Source organism: Neofelis nebulosa, chromosome 8 (assembly GCF_028018385.1).
Source record: "Neofelis nebulosa isolate mNeoNeb1 chromosome 8, mNeoNeb1.pri, whole genome shotgun sequence".
NCBI classification, from domain to species: domain Eukaryota; kingdom Metazoa; phylum Chordata; class Mammalia; order Carnivora; family Felidae; genus Neofelis; species Neofelis nebulosa.
The window spans coordinates 108,475,600-108,488,714 of NC_080789.1; the positions used below are offsets into that span (position 1 = coordinate 108,475,600).

The 13,115-nt window shown below is 37.5% G+C and overlaps 1 protein-coding gene across 15 annotated transcripts in view; it reads left to right on the top strand.

Moving 5' to 3' along the window:
* BCL2L13 (BCL2 like 13) overlaps nt 1-13,115 on the top strand; it is an 88,883-nt gene that overhangs the window by 71,075 nt on the left and 4,693 nt on the right. The window lies entirely within an intron of this gene.

A 13,115-nucleotide genomic window follows, 5' to 3' on the forward strand; every position in this document is an offset into this window, starting at 1 on the left:
AGCTCTTAGACATTATTGTTTTAAATATTTCTTCTGTTCCTTTCTCTTTTTCTTTTCCTTTTTATATTCTAATTTTGTATATTTATGCTTTTTGTAGTTGTTCCACAGTCCTTGGATATCCCGTTCTTTTTTTCCTGTCTTTGTTGTCTTTGCTTTTCAGTTTTGGATGTTTCTATTGAGATATCCTCAAGCTCAGAAATTCTTTCCTTACCCATGTCTAGTCTAATGGAAGCCCATCAAAGTATTCTTCATTTCCGTTACAGATCTTTTTGATCTCATGGTTCCTTCTTATTATTTCTGTCGCTTTGCTTACATTGTTCTTACGTGCTATCTCCTTTATCTACGAGAGTCCTTAGCTTATTTAAAAAAAAATTTTTTTAAGTTGTTATTTATTTATTTTTGAGAGAGAGAAAGAGAGAGAGGGACAGAGAGAGAGTCACAAGCAGGCTCCATGTTGCCAGCACAGAGCCAGACGTGGGGCTCGAACCCACAAACTGTGAGATCATGACCTGAACTGAAACCAAGAGTTGGACGCTTTGACCAACTGAGCCACCCAGGCGCCCCCCTGAGTCCTTAGCTTATTAATCATAATTGCTTTAAATTCTCAGTGTGGTAATTTCAACGTCTGTAATGTCTGGTTCTGATGCTTGCTCCATCTTTTCAAATTATGTTTTTGCCTTTTGGTATGCCTTGTGATTTTTTCTTGATAGCTGGACATGGTGCACTGGGTGAAAGGAACTGCTGTAAAGAGGCCTTAGGGGAAAGGTGAGGGATTTTTTATAGTCCTATGATTAGGTCAGTCTTTTTACTGAGCCTGTGGCTCACTGTAAACTTCACAAACGTTTCTCAGTTTTTTCTTCCCCCATTAGGTGGGATGAGATGGCTAGAGTGGGCTGGAGTTGGGTATTTCTCTGCCCATAGGTTGTTTAGGCTCTGATTAACTAGTTTCTCTTGGGGACAAAGCAGAGTGCCCTGATGTATTTCAAGATAGTTCTTTTTCCTCCTCCTCCTGTCAGAAGCATGAGGGGATTTTTCTTTGGTATTTATTGAGAGTACCTGGTTAGTCTCCTGGAGGTAAATCTCACAAAATTGCAGGGGTCTTCCTATGAGGGAGTCCTCCTGGAGTTTCAAACTCTGTGTTGGCCACACTGAGCCTCCAGCAATTCATCAATTATAGTTCAGGTTTGCCTACCTCAGTGCTCGTCCCCTGCACAATTCCCAGCCTGGTAAGCTGTGATTCCCCATATTCTTCTGTGTGTCTCTCCAGTCTTGGGGGCAGTAGTTTGCCCTGTGCCATCACCTCTCTACTTACAGATCCTCGAATAGTTGTGGATTTTTCAGTTTGTTCAGCGTTTTACTGGTTTGGGTAGAGTGGTGACTTTCAAGCTCCTTACATGCAGAACCGGAAACTGAAAGGCTCTCTGAAGTTTTATCTCTCAGTTTTGTCCACCCTGAGCCTCCAGCAGTTAGAAAGCTCCAGTTCATTTCCCTAACTAGGCACTGGTTCCTGGGGAGGTTACTGCTCATGAGTCTCTCCTCTATTAAGCTGTGAGATATTCTACCTCTATTAAGGCAGAATAAAGTAGCTGCTGCACATTTTATTTCCTGTGTTGCCTGTTGGTCACTCCTGTCTTGGGGGCAACGGCTTGCTCTGTGACCTCAGTTCTCTTACAGATCTAAGCAGAGTCACAGATTTCTCCATTTGGTCAGCTTTTTCACTTGTTGTTAGGGTGGAGTGGCAATTTCCAGGCTTCTTACTGGTCTCCCAGAAACCAGAAGTTAAAATGACATCAAGCTGAGGCTTTACAAGGATCTGTATCATTTTGTTTTTAGTTACTTTATCCATGGGCATTATTCCTCAAACTGGGACATTAGTCATATAGTTACAATTTCTATATCTTAGATGTGAAAGATTCTCAATCTGCTTCTGATCATTCCTAATTACTGATACTCACCATCATGTGAGGTCAAAATATAGTTCTATAATTCCTTTGAAATGTCTGTGTGGAATAGAAACTGAGGCTTCTGTTCCGTGGAGCAATACTTGTAGGTATCACCAGTTCGTGTACTTTGTCTTGGTTTTCCTTGAGAAGGAGTATGGCCTAGGAGTGTTTATTACTGTCTAATTACATGGCCTTAGATGAATCATTTTCCCGAATATTCTTCAGTTTATTTATAAAGTCTAGTTTCTAAGGCAATCATTAATAGTGTCAGCCCATTTACAATGAGTTGGTGAAGATTAATTAAATAAGTTAATTTCTATACTTTTTAAGCCCTTCAGAGATTAATTTTCAATATGCAGTAAAGCATATAAAGCACGATGCTAGATGCTAAGTATACAAAAGTTAAATAAAATACAGGTCCTACTTTTGAGCTCAGAGCTGGTTGAGAGGATATAAATGTCAGTAACCATGTGTAGCATGTTACATGCTATGAGATAGGTGTGTTCAGAGATACAAGGAGGGGGTGATTAATTGGGGTGCAATTAGAAATATAAATTCAATTAGGAATACACATCTTAATTGTAATTAGCAGTTAGCTTTTCAGAGTTAAACTGGATTATAATTTTTTATTATTGTTTATATTGACATTAGAATTACAAGATAGGGTTTTTTATTTTCTTTTTTTACCTGCCAGAGAGTGGTGAGTTAACAGGATTGGAAATCACAAAATGAATTTTGTGGCCCCAGCTCTGCCTTGTGTTTTGGGGGGAATTCATTTAACTTCTTTGAACTTCAGTTTTATTAGAAAATAGAAAGATTAGCTCTCTATCTCACAGAAATAATGATATAAAAGTGTTTTGTGAAAATGTTACATTTTTACAAATGTCAAGTTTTCAGATATGTCTTTAAGAGCGAGTGTTTTTTTCCTCTTCCTGAGTCTGATGATTCCTTTGCGTTTTGACTCTGACTTTTAATTGCCCTGCAGTGCACGTAGGGCACAGATTCGTTGGCATATTACGATTCTCCCTGACTCATCCCTTGTTCCCTCCCTCCTCTTTCTCACTGTCTTTCATTTCCTGGGATTGTGTTGCTACATTAGAAAGAAGTAAGTCTGTCTCCTGAAAAGGGCAGTACAAATCCACTGTGGTAAGGCTTCACTTTTATTTTCTCCTATGTCATGTACTAAACTAAATACTTATGAAAGATTTAGTTTTAAATTACATAAGAAATTATTGGTGAAAATGTCATCTGATGTCTACCATAATATTTAATATTTAAGTAGTTCGAATAAAATTTATTTTTGTCTTTTTTCTCTTTGACTTAAAGCTTCTTGTTTCTATTTTAAGAATAGAAAGCCACAAAAAGGTTTTTGTTTTTAATCAGGGATATTTGAAGACTGTCTTTTGGGAACTTTTAGGTAAGAATTTGTTAGAACAGAACAGAGTTTTTATACTGTGGGAGGTGACACAGTTTGTGATCTAAAATCAATAAGTGGATTTTGCAACTGAAATGATTTTAGTGTAATGAGGATAAGTACTGTTTCATGAAATCTGTATGTTTTATATGTGAGTGTGAGCATTTACTGCATTGTGCTCCAAAATATATTTTTTGGGGGTCTTGGTCATCATATTACGTGGAAAATTACTTCTCTGGAATTTCTTTCACATTTTCCATTTTCTTATTTTAGATTTGTAGTGATCTAAGAGGCTTTTAATATCCTGTTTGAATGTTAGAAGAGCAATTATCTGTTTTTATTTTTTAAGGGGAGTACTTGAGATATAGATATTACATAATGACTGAGAAGTAATGATAAAGGTTTGTTGGTATTTCTTAGGGGAGGTGAGTCCCTAGATGAGTTTACGAGGGAATGGAGTTCTGCCAAAGCATCTTCAGATGGGAAAGTTAAGTCTGTAAGGAGTTCAGTTTATCAGCAGCTATGACTCTCAGGGTAAAATACTGCTTGAAGTGACAGAATAATTTGTAACTGATGTGAACCAAAGGTGGGGGCTGCGGGGGGGAAGGAAGCAAAATGTAGTCGATACAGGTAGAATAAAGTAGCTGCTGCACATTTTAAAAATGGTTCTTTGAATGATCTGCAAGCTGTTTTTACTTTGTTCCTATCACCAAAACCAAAGTTACATTTATATTTCATTTTATATTTATTTAAAAATATTCCCCCTTGTCTCCATATTTCAGGTTCTTCTCTCTTTCGCTTTTTATTTGAACAGTTTATTTGCTTGGGTTTTATTTGAAGGGTTTTGTGTACTGCTTGAAGAAAATTCCAAGAATAACCTTTTCTATTTGCTTCTTGCTGTAAACTTGCTGTATGGTAACCAGGGGACTTCAGCCTAAGAGTTGGGGTTAAGTAGTTAAGTAATTTATAAAAGCATGGTCCCTAGAGGCAAACTGCCTGAGCTTAAATTTAGTTCCATGACTTTGAATGGATTACTTATCCTCCTCAGTTGATTCAGTTTTCTCATCTGTAAAATGGAAATAATAATAAGGCTTACCTCACAGAGTTGTGAGGTTTAAATAGATTAATATAAATAAAATCTTCAGAAGGGCAGATGATAAGAGTCACATAAGGGCTACCTATTGTTATTGACATCTTTGCAGGCTAAGTTCTCTTTGCAGGCTAAGAGGCCTTGGGGCAAGTTACTTAATCTTTCTGGGCTTTATCTATTTTTTTTTTTTTTTTAAAGATACAATTCTCTGATTCTTTGTGCATATTTAAACTCTGATAGTTGATCCAAATTAGTTTTGTTTTTGAGCACTTGAAGTTACTCCTTTTTGTTTTTTTAATCAATGGAACTAAAAAATATTTCCAACAATATAAATATTTTGTGCTAAAAATGATTTTAGATTGTTGGAATGGCTCTAATATTACCTGTAGTGTTAGTCTCTCCAATGCAGTAAATTTTATGTAAAGTATTATCCAGAGAAGTCTTTTATCTTTCAGTGAAAGCCTACTCTTCACTAATAACAGGAGTTGTTAAGAGAGAGGCCTCTATTTTTATATTTTTGCTTTATATGAATTGACCCCAGGAGTAAAAGTGTCAGTGTCAGTCTTTCATTAATGCTTCTCACATAAGAGCACAAAGTTTTTGGTGAATCTTCATTAAAATGTCATGTTCCAAGTACAGAAATAAGTTATAAGATAGGGAAGGCCATAACAGCAAGGAACAAAACAATTAAGTCTGAATTGACTTCTGAGCAATATATTATTCCAAAGTTGTAATTTGACAGAATTATTGATCAAGGGAACAAAGAGTGTTCTTAACTCTTTTGTTAGCTTTAAGCTGTTAAAAATAAAGCAAAATGTTTACAGTAAATTCTATTTCAGTTTGTTAACTTTTCCCTTATTTCTTCATGATGGAAGTTTTGAAATTTCCATTTCATTTGTTTTGGCTTACAGCCCTAAAGAAAAAGTAGCAAAGGTCTTTCTGAGGATTAAAAATTTTACCTTCTGTATTATGGTTCTTTTGTTTTTGCTTTTTTAATCAGTTCTTGCTATGAGAGTTTCTGTTTTTAGAAGTACAGATAAGTTAACTTGTTGAGAATTCTTATCAATGAGCACTTAAGACCGCTCTGACCTTTGAATAACCCTTCTGTTTGAAGAGCTCTGTAATTGTAGGCTGCTCTGTGAATCCAGCTGTACTGTACGTCTTTTGAAGCGGCACAAAAACAGATTACAGAATTTGTAGAGTGTGAACAGAATGAGAGCAGATGTGATTCTAAGACTAAGAATAAACAACGTGAGAAATTACATTCCTTATCTTCTAAATAATTCAGTTGGGAGGTAGGGGTGGTTAGAAGCAATTTTTTTTGAGGTTTTTAGATGAAAATTTGAAAATGTCCTTGGAAAGTGAACAAGAATATATTGTTTTTTGTTTTTTTAACGTTTATTTATTTTTGAGACAGGGAGAGACAGAGCATGAACGGGGGAGGGTCAGAGAGAAAGGGAGACACAGAATCCGAAACAGGCTCCAGGCTCTGAGCTGTCACTACAGAGCCCGACGCGGGGCTCGAACTTACAGACCGCAAGATCATGACCTGAGCCAAAGTCGGATGCTTAACCGACTGAGCCACCCAGGCGCCCCAAGAATATATTGTTTTAGGTTGCTTGTAGTGGAATAACTGATGTTCTTTGACTATTTTCTGTAACTTTGAAATGCAATTTCTTTGAGAAAACGGTAGTTTTACTTGCTTCTTGGGGTGGCACACTGTGATTGGTTCATTTAGTGGAATAATTCTGTTAACTTTCTTTTCCAGTTTTTTCCTCTTCACTTAACAAAAAGAGCCCAGTTTAGTGTTTTTTTTTTTTTTTTAAGTTTTATTTATTTACTTTGAGAGAGAGAACGAGTGCAAGCCGGGAGGGCAGAGAGAGAGAGAATCCCAAGAAGCTGGCTCCTTGCTGTCAGCTCAGAGCCTGATGTGGGGCTCAAACTCAACAAACCGTGAGATCGTGACCTGAGCTGAAATCAAGAGTTGGATGCTTCACTGACTGAGCCACCCAGGCATTCCAAGTACCCAGTTTTTAAATGTTGAGTTTCAATAGTGAAGAAAAAAAGATTTAATCTTAAGCAATGCCTCATTACCCTTCTTTTTAGCTACTTTGCAAGGCTTTGAAGGTTGAGGATTATAAAGCTGCTGAACCATACTTAGTTTCTCATTTGGAGATTTTGAGAAAGCAAATAAATAAACAAGTGTACTAAAGTCAATAGGGATAATTATGAACTTTGTGTTACTTTATACTATTACTACTCTTTACTACCTTTTTCCCCTCCTTATAAACTTATTCTTTTTTTTTTTTTTTTAATTTTTTTTTTTCAACGTTTTTTATTTTTATTTTTGGGACAGAGAGAGACACAGCATGAACGGGGGAGGGGCAGAGAGAGAGGGAGACACAGAATCGGAAACAGGCTCCAGGCTCCAAGCCATCAGCCCAGAGCCCGACGCGGGGCTCGAACTCACGGACCGCGAGATCGTGACCTGGATGAAGTCGGACGCTTAACCGACTGCGCCACCCAGGCGCCCCTAAACTTATTCTTTATATGAGCCTTTATTTCTGGTTTTCTTAAATGGAACTCCTTGAAGAGATGATTTAATAAACAGATAAACTTTTGAGTGTATAAATTTTGTGGTAGGGCACCTGGGTGGCTCATTCGGTTAAGTGTCTAACTTTTGGTTTCAGCTCAGTTCAGGTCATGATCTCATGGTTCGTGGGATCAAGCCCTGTGTTGGGCTCTCTACCCTGACAGCTCAAAGCCTGCTTGGGATTCTATCTCTCCCTCTCTCTGCTCCTCCCACTTGCTCACACACTCTCTCTCAAATAAACATTTAAAAAATATATATATTTAATAAAAGAAAATTATATGGCAAAGAGAAATCCCTTTGTAATAAGTGTTAGAGGATTTGCATGACTAATTAGAATTGTGTTCTGGCAAAGAGATAGGTAAATACAGCTTTATTTTATTTTATTTTATTTTATTTTATTTTATTTTATTTTAATTTTATTTTTTTCTAGTAATCTCTACACCCAACGTAGGGCTCAAATCCAGCTCTGTTGTTCTCTCTTCTTTCTCTCTCTTTTTTTAAGATTTTATTTTTAAGGGTCACCTGGGTGGCTCATTTAAGCATTTCACTTTGGCTCAGGTCATGATCTCACAGTTCTTGAGTTCCAGCCCTGCCTTGGTCTCTCTGTTGTCAGCACAGAGCCTGCTTCAGATCCTCTGTCCCTGTCTCTCTGCCCCTCCCTGCTCCTGCTTGCTCTCTCCCTCTCAAAAATAAATAAACATTAAAAAAAAATTGGGGGACTCCTGGGGGGCTCAATCGATTAAATGTCTGACTCTTGATTTTGGCTCAGGTTATGATCTCACAGTTTGTGAGTTCAAGCCCTGCTTCAGGCTCTGTGCTGACAGTACGGAGCCTGCTTGGGATTCTCTCTCTCCCCCTCACTCTCTGCCCCTCCCCCACCTCTCTTTCTGTCTCTCTCTCAAATAAATAAAACTTAAAAAAAAAAAAGATTTTATTTTTAAGTAATCTCTACACCCAGTGTGGGTCTCAAATTTACAACCTTGGGATTAAGAGTTGCATGCTCCACCAACTGAACCAGCCAGATACCCCTGTTATTCTCTGTCTTCTAAGAAGCTTTCCATGAATCCCCAAATAAGTTTTTCTTCTTCTGTGTTTGTCTCCTTCACTAGGTTTTAAACTCTATTTTAAACTCTTTGGGGACAGAGATTATAATGTTTTGTCACTACCATTTATATAGCACAATTCCCAACAATGAGAAGCAAACTACTTTCAAGAATAGGAGAAATCAAGTATGACTCCCAGGTTTTTGGTTTAGCTGACTGGTGAAATGTTTTTTTATTTTTCATCTCTAAATTGGATTGCAGCATCAAAGAGACAGGAGGCTTTGGTGAAAAATAATGATTGCTTATATTAGAGTGATAGCAGAAAATGTTGAGAGGAAGGGAAAAATATATCTTGATATGTTAGGATACATTAAGAATAAATGTTTTGAGATATAGTTAGCACTTTATGATTAGATTAAATAGAGGGAGAGGAAGATGATGAGGTAGATGGTAGCCAAAATAAAGTTACTAACAATGGGATAAGATAGAGAAACGATGTAGAAGTGTTATTTGTAGTTTGTATTCTTCAGTAGGACAAGTAGTATCTCCTGGCAATCAGTAATTAATGACTTCTGCTGTTGGTGGGTATACAGTCTTTATGTGATGCATTTGGTTGCAAAGGGACTCTGTTATCATTCATTATTGATAAAGTCCCAGAACTGTTGAGTGGTTTTATATTACCATTGTACTGATGAAAATCTGAGAATTCAAAAGAGGTGAAATCCCATAAGATTATAGTTATGAAGGTCTCATTTAGATGCAGTTTAAGCCTGGGAAAGGAATCCATATGAAGAACAGTACTAATGGCAGATCTTATTAAAAATGAAAAATAAGATTATTAACTAGCATAGACTACTGGTTACTTTAGTACTTTACCTCCTCTGTTTTCTTTAGTCTCAACCTTTTTTACAAGCATCCTTGCCCCCAATTAGTTATATTATTTTATTATTTTTTAAAAGTTTATTTATCTATTTTGAGAGAGAGAGAGAGAGAGCAGGAAAGGGGCAGAGAGAAAGAGAATCCCAAGCAGGCTCTGCACAGTCAGCTTGGAGTCCAGCGCAGGGCTCAGACTCAGACTGTGAGATCATAACCTGAGCCAAAACCAAAAGTCTGATGCTTAACCCACTGAACGACCTAGGCACCCTTGTTTTTTGTTTTGTTGAAGAGTAAAAGATAAAAGTCTTAACAGTTCAATAATAAAAAGACAATAGAATTTTAAAGTGGGAAAAAGATTTAAATAGACATTGTTCCAGAGAAGATAAACAAATGGACAATAAGCAAATGAAAAGATGTTTAGTATCATTGGTCATTAGTGAGATGCAAATAAAGACCCAAATGAGATACCACCTCACATTCCTTAGGATGGCACTGATAAAAAAAAAAAAAAAAAAAAAAAGAAATGGTCAATAACAAGTGTTAGGATGTGGAGAAATTAGAACCCTTCTACATTGCTGGGGGGAATATAAAATGGTACAGTTGCTTTGAGAAATAGTTTGGCAGTTCCTCAGTAAATTAAACAGAATTACATGACCCAGCAGTTTCACTTGTAGCTATGTACTGAAAAGAATTGAAAATAGGTGGTCAAACAAAAACTTATATGTGGATATTCACAATCACCAAAGGGTGGAAGTGTCAACCAACTGATGAATGTCAACCAACAACTGATGTCAACCAATTGATAAAACCCAAATGTTAACCAACTGATGAATTAATAAACAAAATGTGGTATATCCATTTAGTGAACTACTGCAAAGCCACAGAAAGAAAGTGCTGATATACACTACAACATGGACGAACCTTGAAAACATGTGAAGTGACAGAACCTAAACATGAAAGGTCACGTATTGTATGATTCCATTTATATGAACTTCCCAGAATAGGCATATCTAGAGGCAGAGAATGATTAGTGGTTGCCAGGGGAAGGAGGAGGGGAGAATTGGGAGTGATTGTCAAAAGCTTTCTCTTTGAGATGGTGGAAATGTTCAGGAATTAAATAAAGTGGGGTGATGTTTGCACACATTGTGAATATACTAAGCACCGCTGAATTGCACACCTAAAAATGGTGAATGTTAGGTTATGTAATTTTATGAATGTGTTTATCATGTATTAATACTAAAAAAAGAATAAAAGATTTAAAAAAAAACACCAATTTCTAATGGTGTTCTAATATGCCCTGCCCTTTGTTTTAGGGACATGTACAAAAGATATTCAGGAGATCTTCTTCATCTGACTCAAATTATTTCACAGCTCATGTTGAGATTGTTGAATGTCCACTAATCTCAAGTTTCTAGGAAGCAGCAGACCACAACTTATATGTAACAGTCTTTTAAAAAAATGGAGATAGATTTATTTATTATTTTCAAATAGATTAAAAAATTTTTTATACAAAGTCATGATCATTATAAAAAATTTATAGAATGCACACTTTTCTTATAGTTCTGTCCCACAGAAATAAGCTGTATATTGGTTTGATGTATACTATTGTAATTAAAAAAATAATTTTTTTTTTTTAATTTTTTTTTTTTTTTCAACATTTTTTATTTATTTTTGGGACAGAGAGAGACAGAGCATGAACGGGGGAGGGGCAGAGAGAGAGGGAGACACAGAATCGGAAACAGGCTCCAGGCTCCGAGCCATCAGCCCAGAGCCTGACGCGGGGCTCGAACTCACGGACCGCGAGATCGTGACCTGGCTGAAGTCGGACGCTTAACCGACTGCGCCACCCAGGCGCCCCTAAAAAAAAAAAATAATTTTTTTTAATGTTTATTTATTTTTGAGAGAGCGCAAACAGGAAAAGGGCAGAGAGAGAGACACAGATCCGAAGCAGGCTCCATGTTCTGAGCTGTCAGCACAAAGTCTGACGCAGAGTTCAAACTCATGAACTGCAAGATCATGACCTGAGCCAAAATTAGACACTTAACCAACTGAGCCACCCAGGCACCCTTATACTATTGTAATTTTCTAAAGAGAGATTTTTACTTTCCAGTTTTGTGATACCTCTATTTAGGAGAGATGAGGAAGGAGGAAAAAGTGTGTTAATAACCTTTTTGTACCCAAGGAAGGGTATTGTTTCAAATTGCTTTTAGTTTTAAAATTTTTTCAGTCTACGTGACTTTCTCTCACCACCACACCAAAAACAGTAGCAAAAAAACGACAACAAAAACAATAATAATGAAAAAACAGCATAATTTATTGATTGCTTACTATGTACAAGGTTCTGTGCTAAGCACGATAAATACTATATCTAAGTTTTGTTATAAAACTTACCAAGGCATTCATATTCCATTTATGAATAAATTGAAGTTTAAATCGTTAAGCAAAGGGGCGCCTGGGTGGCTTAGTTGAGCGTCCAACTTTGGCTCAGGTCCTGATCTCCCGGTTCATGGATTTGAGCCCTGCATGGGCCTCTGTGCTGACAGCTCCGAGCCTGGAATCTGCTTCAGATTCTGTGTCTTCCTCGCTCTCTGCCCCTACCGCGCCCCCCCACCCCGCCACCGCCCGCCACCAAAATAAATAAACATTAAAAATTTTTTTTTAATGGTTAAGCAAGCAAGGCCTTCAGATATACACATCTGGTATGTGTGGAGCTGGGGTTCAAACCAGTTCTTTTTTCCTACAAATACTGTATTTTTAATTACTCCACTGTTGTATCTCTCTGCGTATGTTCATTCACAGACTATCCCTGATGACTTCTAGGGCTTCCTAAGGAGATTGAAACAAGGGTTGAGGGGCGCCTGGGTGGCGCAGTCGGTTAAGCGTCCGACTTCAGCCAGGTCACGATCTCGCGGTCCGTGAGTTCGAGCCCCGCGTCAGGCTCTGGGCTGATGGCTCGGAGCCTGGAGTCTGTTTCCAATTCTGTGTCTCCCTCTCTCTCTGCCCCTCCCCCGTTCATGCTCTGTCTCTGTCTGTCCCAAAAATAAATTAAAAAAAAAAAAAAAAAAAAAAAAAAAAAAAGAAACAAGGGTTGAGGTGGAACATGGGGCAGTTAGAATCTTGATATTATGATCATGTTATTTGTTTAGTTGCTTTTCTGGTTTCTTTTTATGTAGGGCTAGTAGAGGGACTACTGGTTTATATTAGAGCCTTAATGTATGCAGAAAGCTTTCAGTTTTTAAAAAAAATTTTTTTTAATGTTTTTTAATTTATTTTTGAGACAGAGACAGAGCATGAGCAGGGGAGGGGCAGAGAGAGGAGGAGACACAGAATCTGAAGCCGGCTCCAGGCTCTGAGCTGTCAGCACAGAGCCCGGCGTGGGGCTTAAACTCACAGAGTGTGAGATCATGACCAGAGCTGAAGTTGGACGCTCAACCTACTGAGCCACCCAGGTGCCCCCCGAGAGCTTTCAGTTTTGATTGAAGAACAAAATTATTCTACTTCCTATGAATAGCAGCTATAATCACAAAATAAAACAGGAATTAATTTGCTTTACATACTCTATTCAAACTCTCTGCAGCATTTATGAGTGTCACCCAGACTTTTTGTGAAGCTTTCTTTAGGTCTTTATGAACATTACCCTCCATTAGTTCTCTCTTCCTCTAGGTTCCGCTATCATCCTGTGCATATACCTGTCTTAAAGCTTTCTGTATCATACTGAAATTATTCATATGTCAGTCTTCACATCTAGACGGTGAATTTTTTTTTAATAAACTTTTTATTTTAAGTAGGCTCCATGCTCTGTTGAATTCAACGACCCTGAGATCAAGAGACGGGTGCTCTACCAACTGAGCCAGCCAGGCGCCCCTGACATTATTTATTTTTATTGCTTTTGTGTCAAGACTCTTGCTAAAGAGAGAAGCAAGAGTCTTACATTTCTGGTGTTCCTCTGGCCACTGCTCTCAAGTCATTTTAAAGTGGAGCTGTGATTGTCCTTGTGTAGCTAAAACACTTCATTGACCATTTCCTGTTGAATAAAGTCCATATTTCTTAGTTCTCTGTCAGGTTTTCCAGGGTCCCTTTCCTAATGGAAATTTCTATTCTTCATGTACACTGTACACTACTCAGACTGGGTTACATACTGTTACCCTTTTTTATT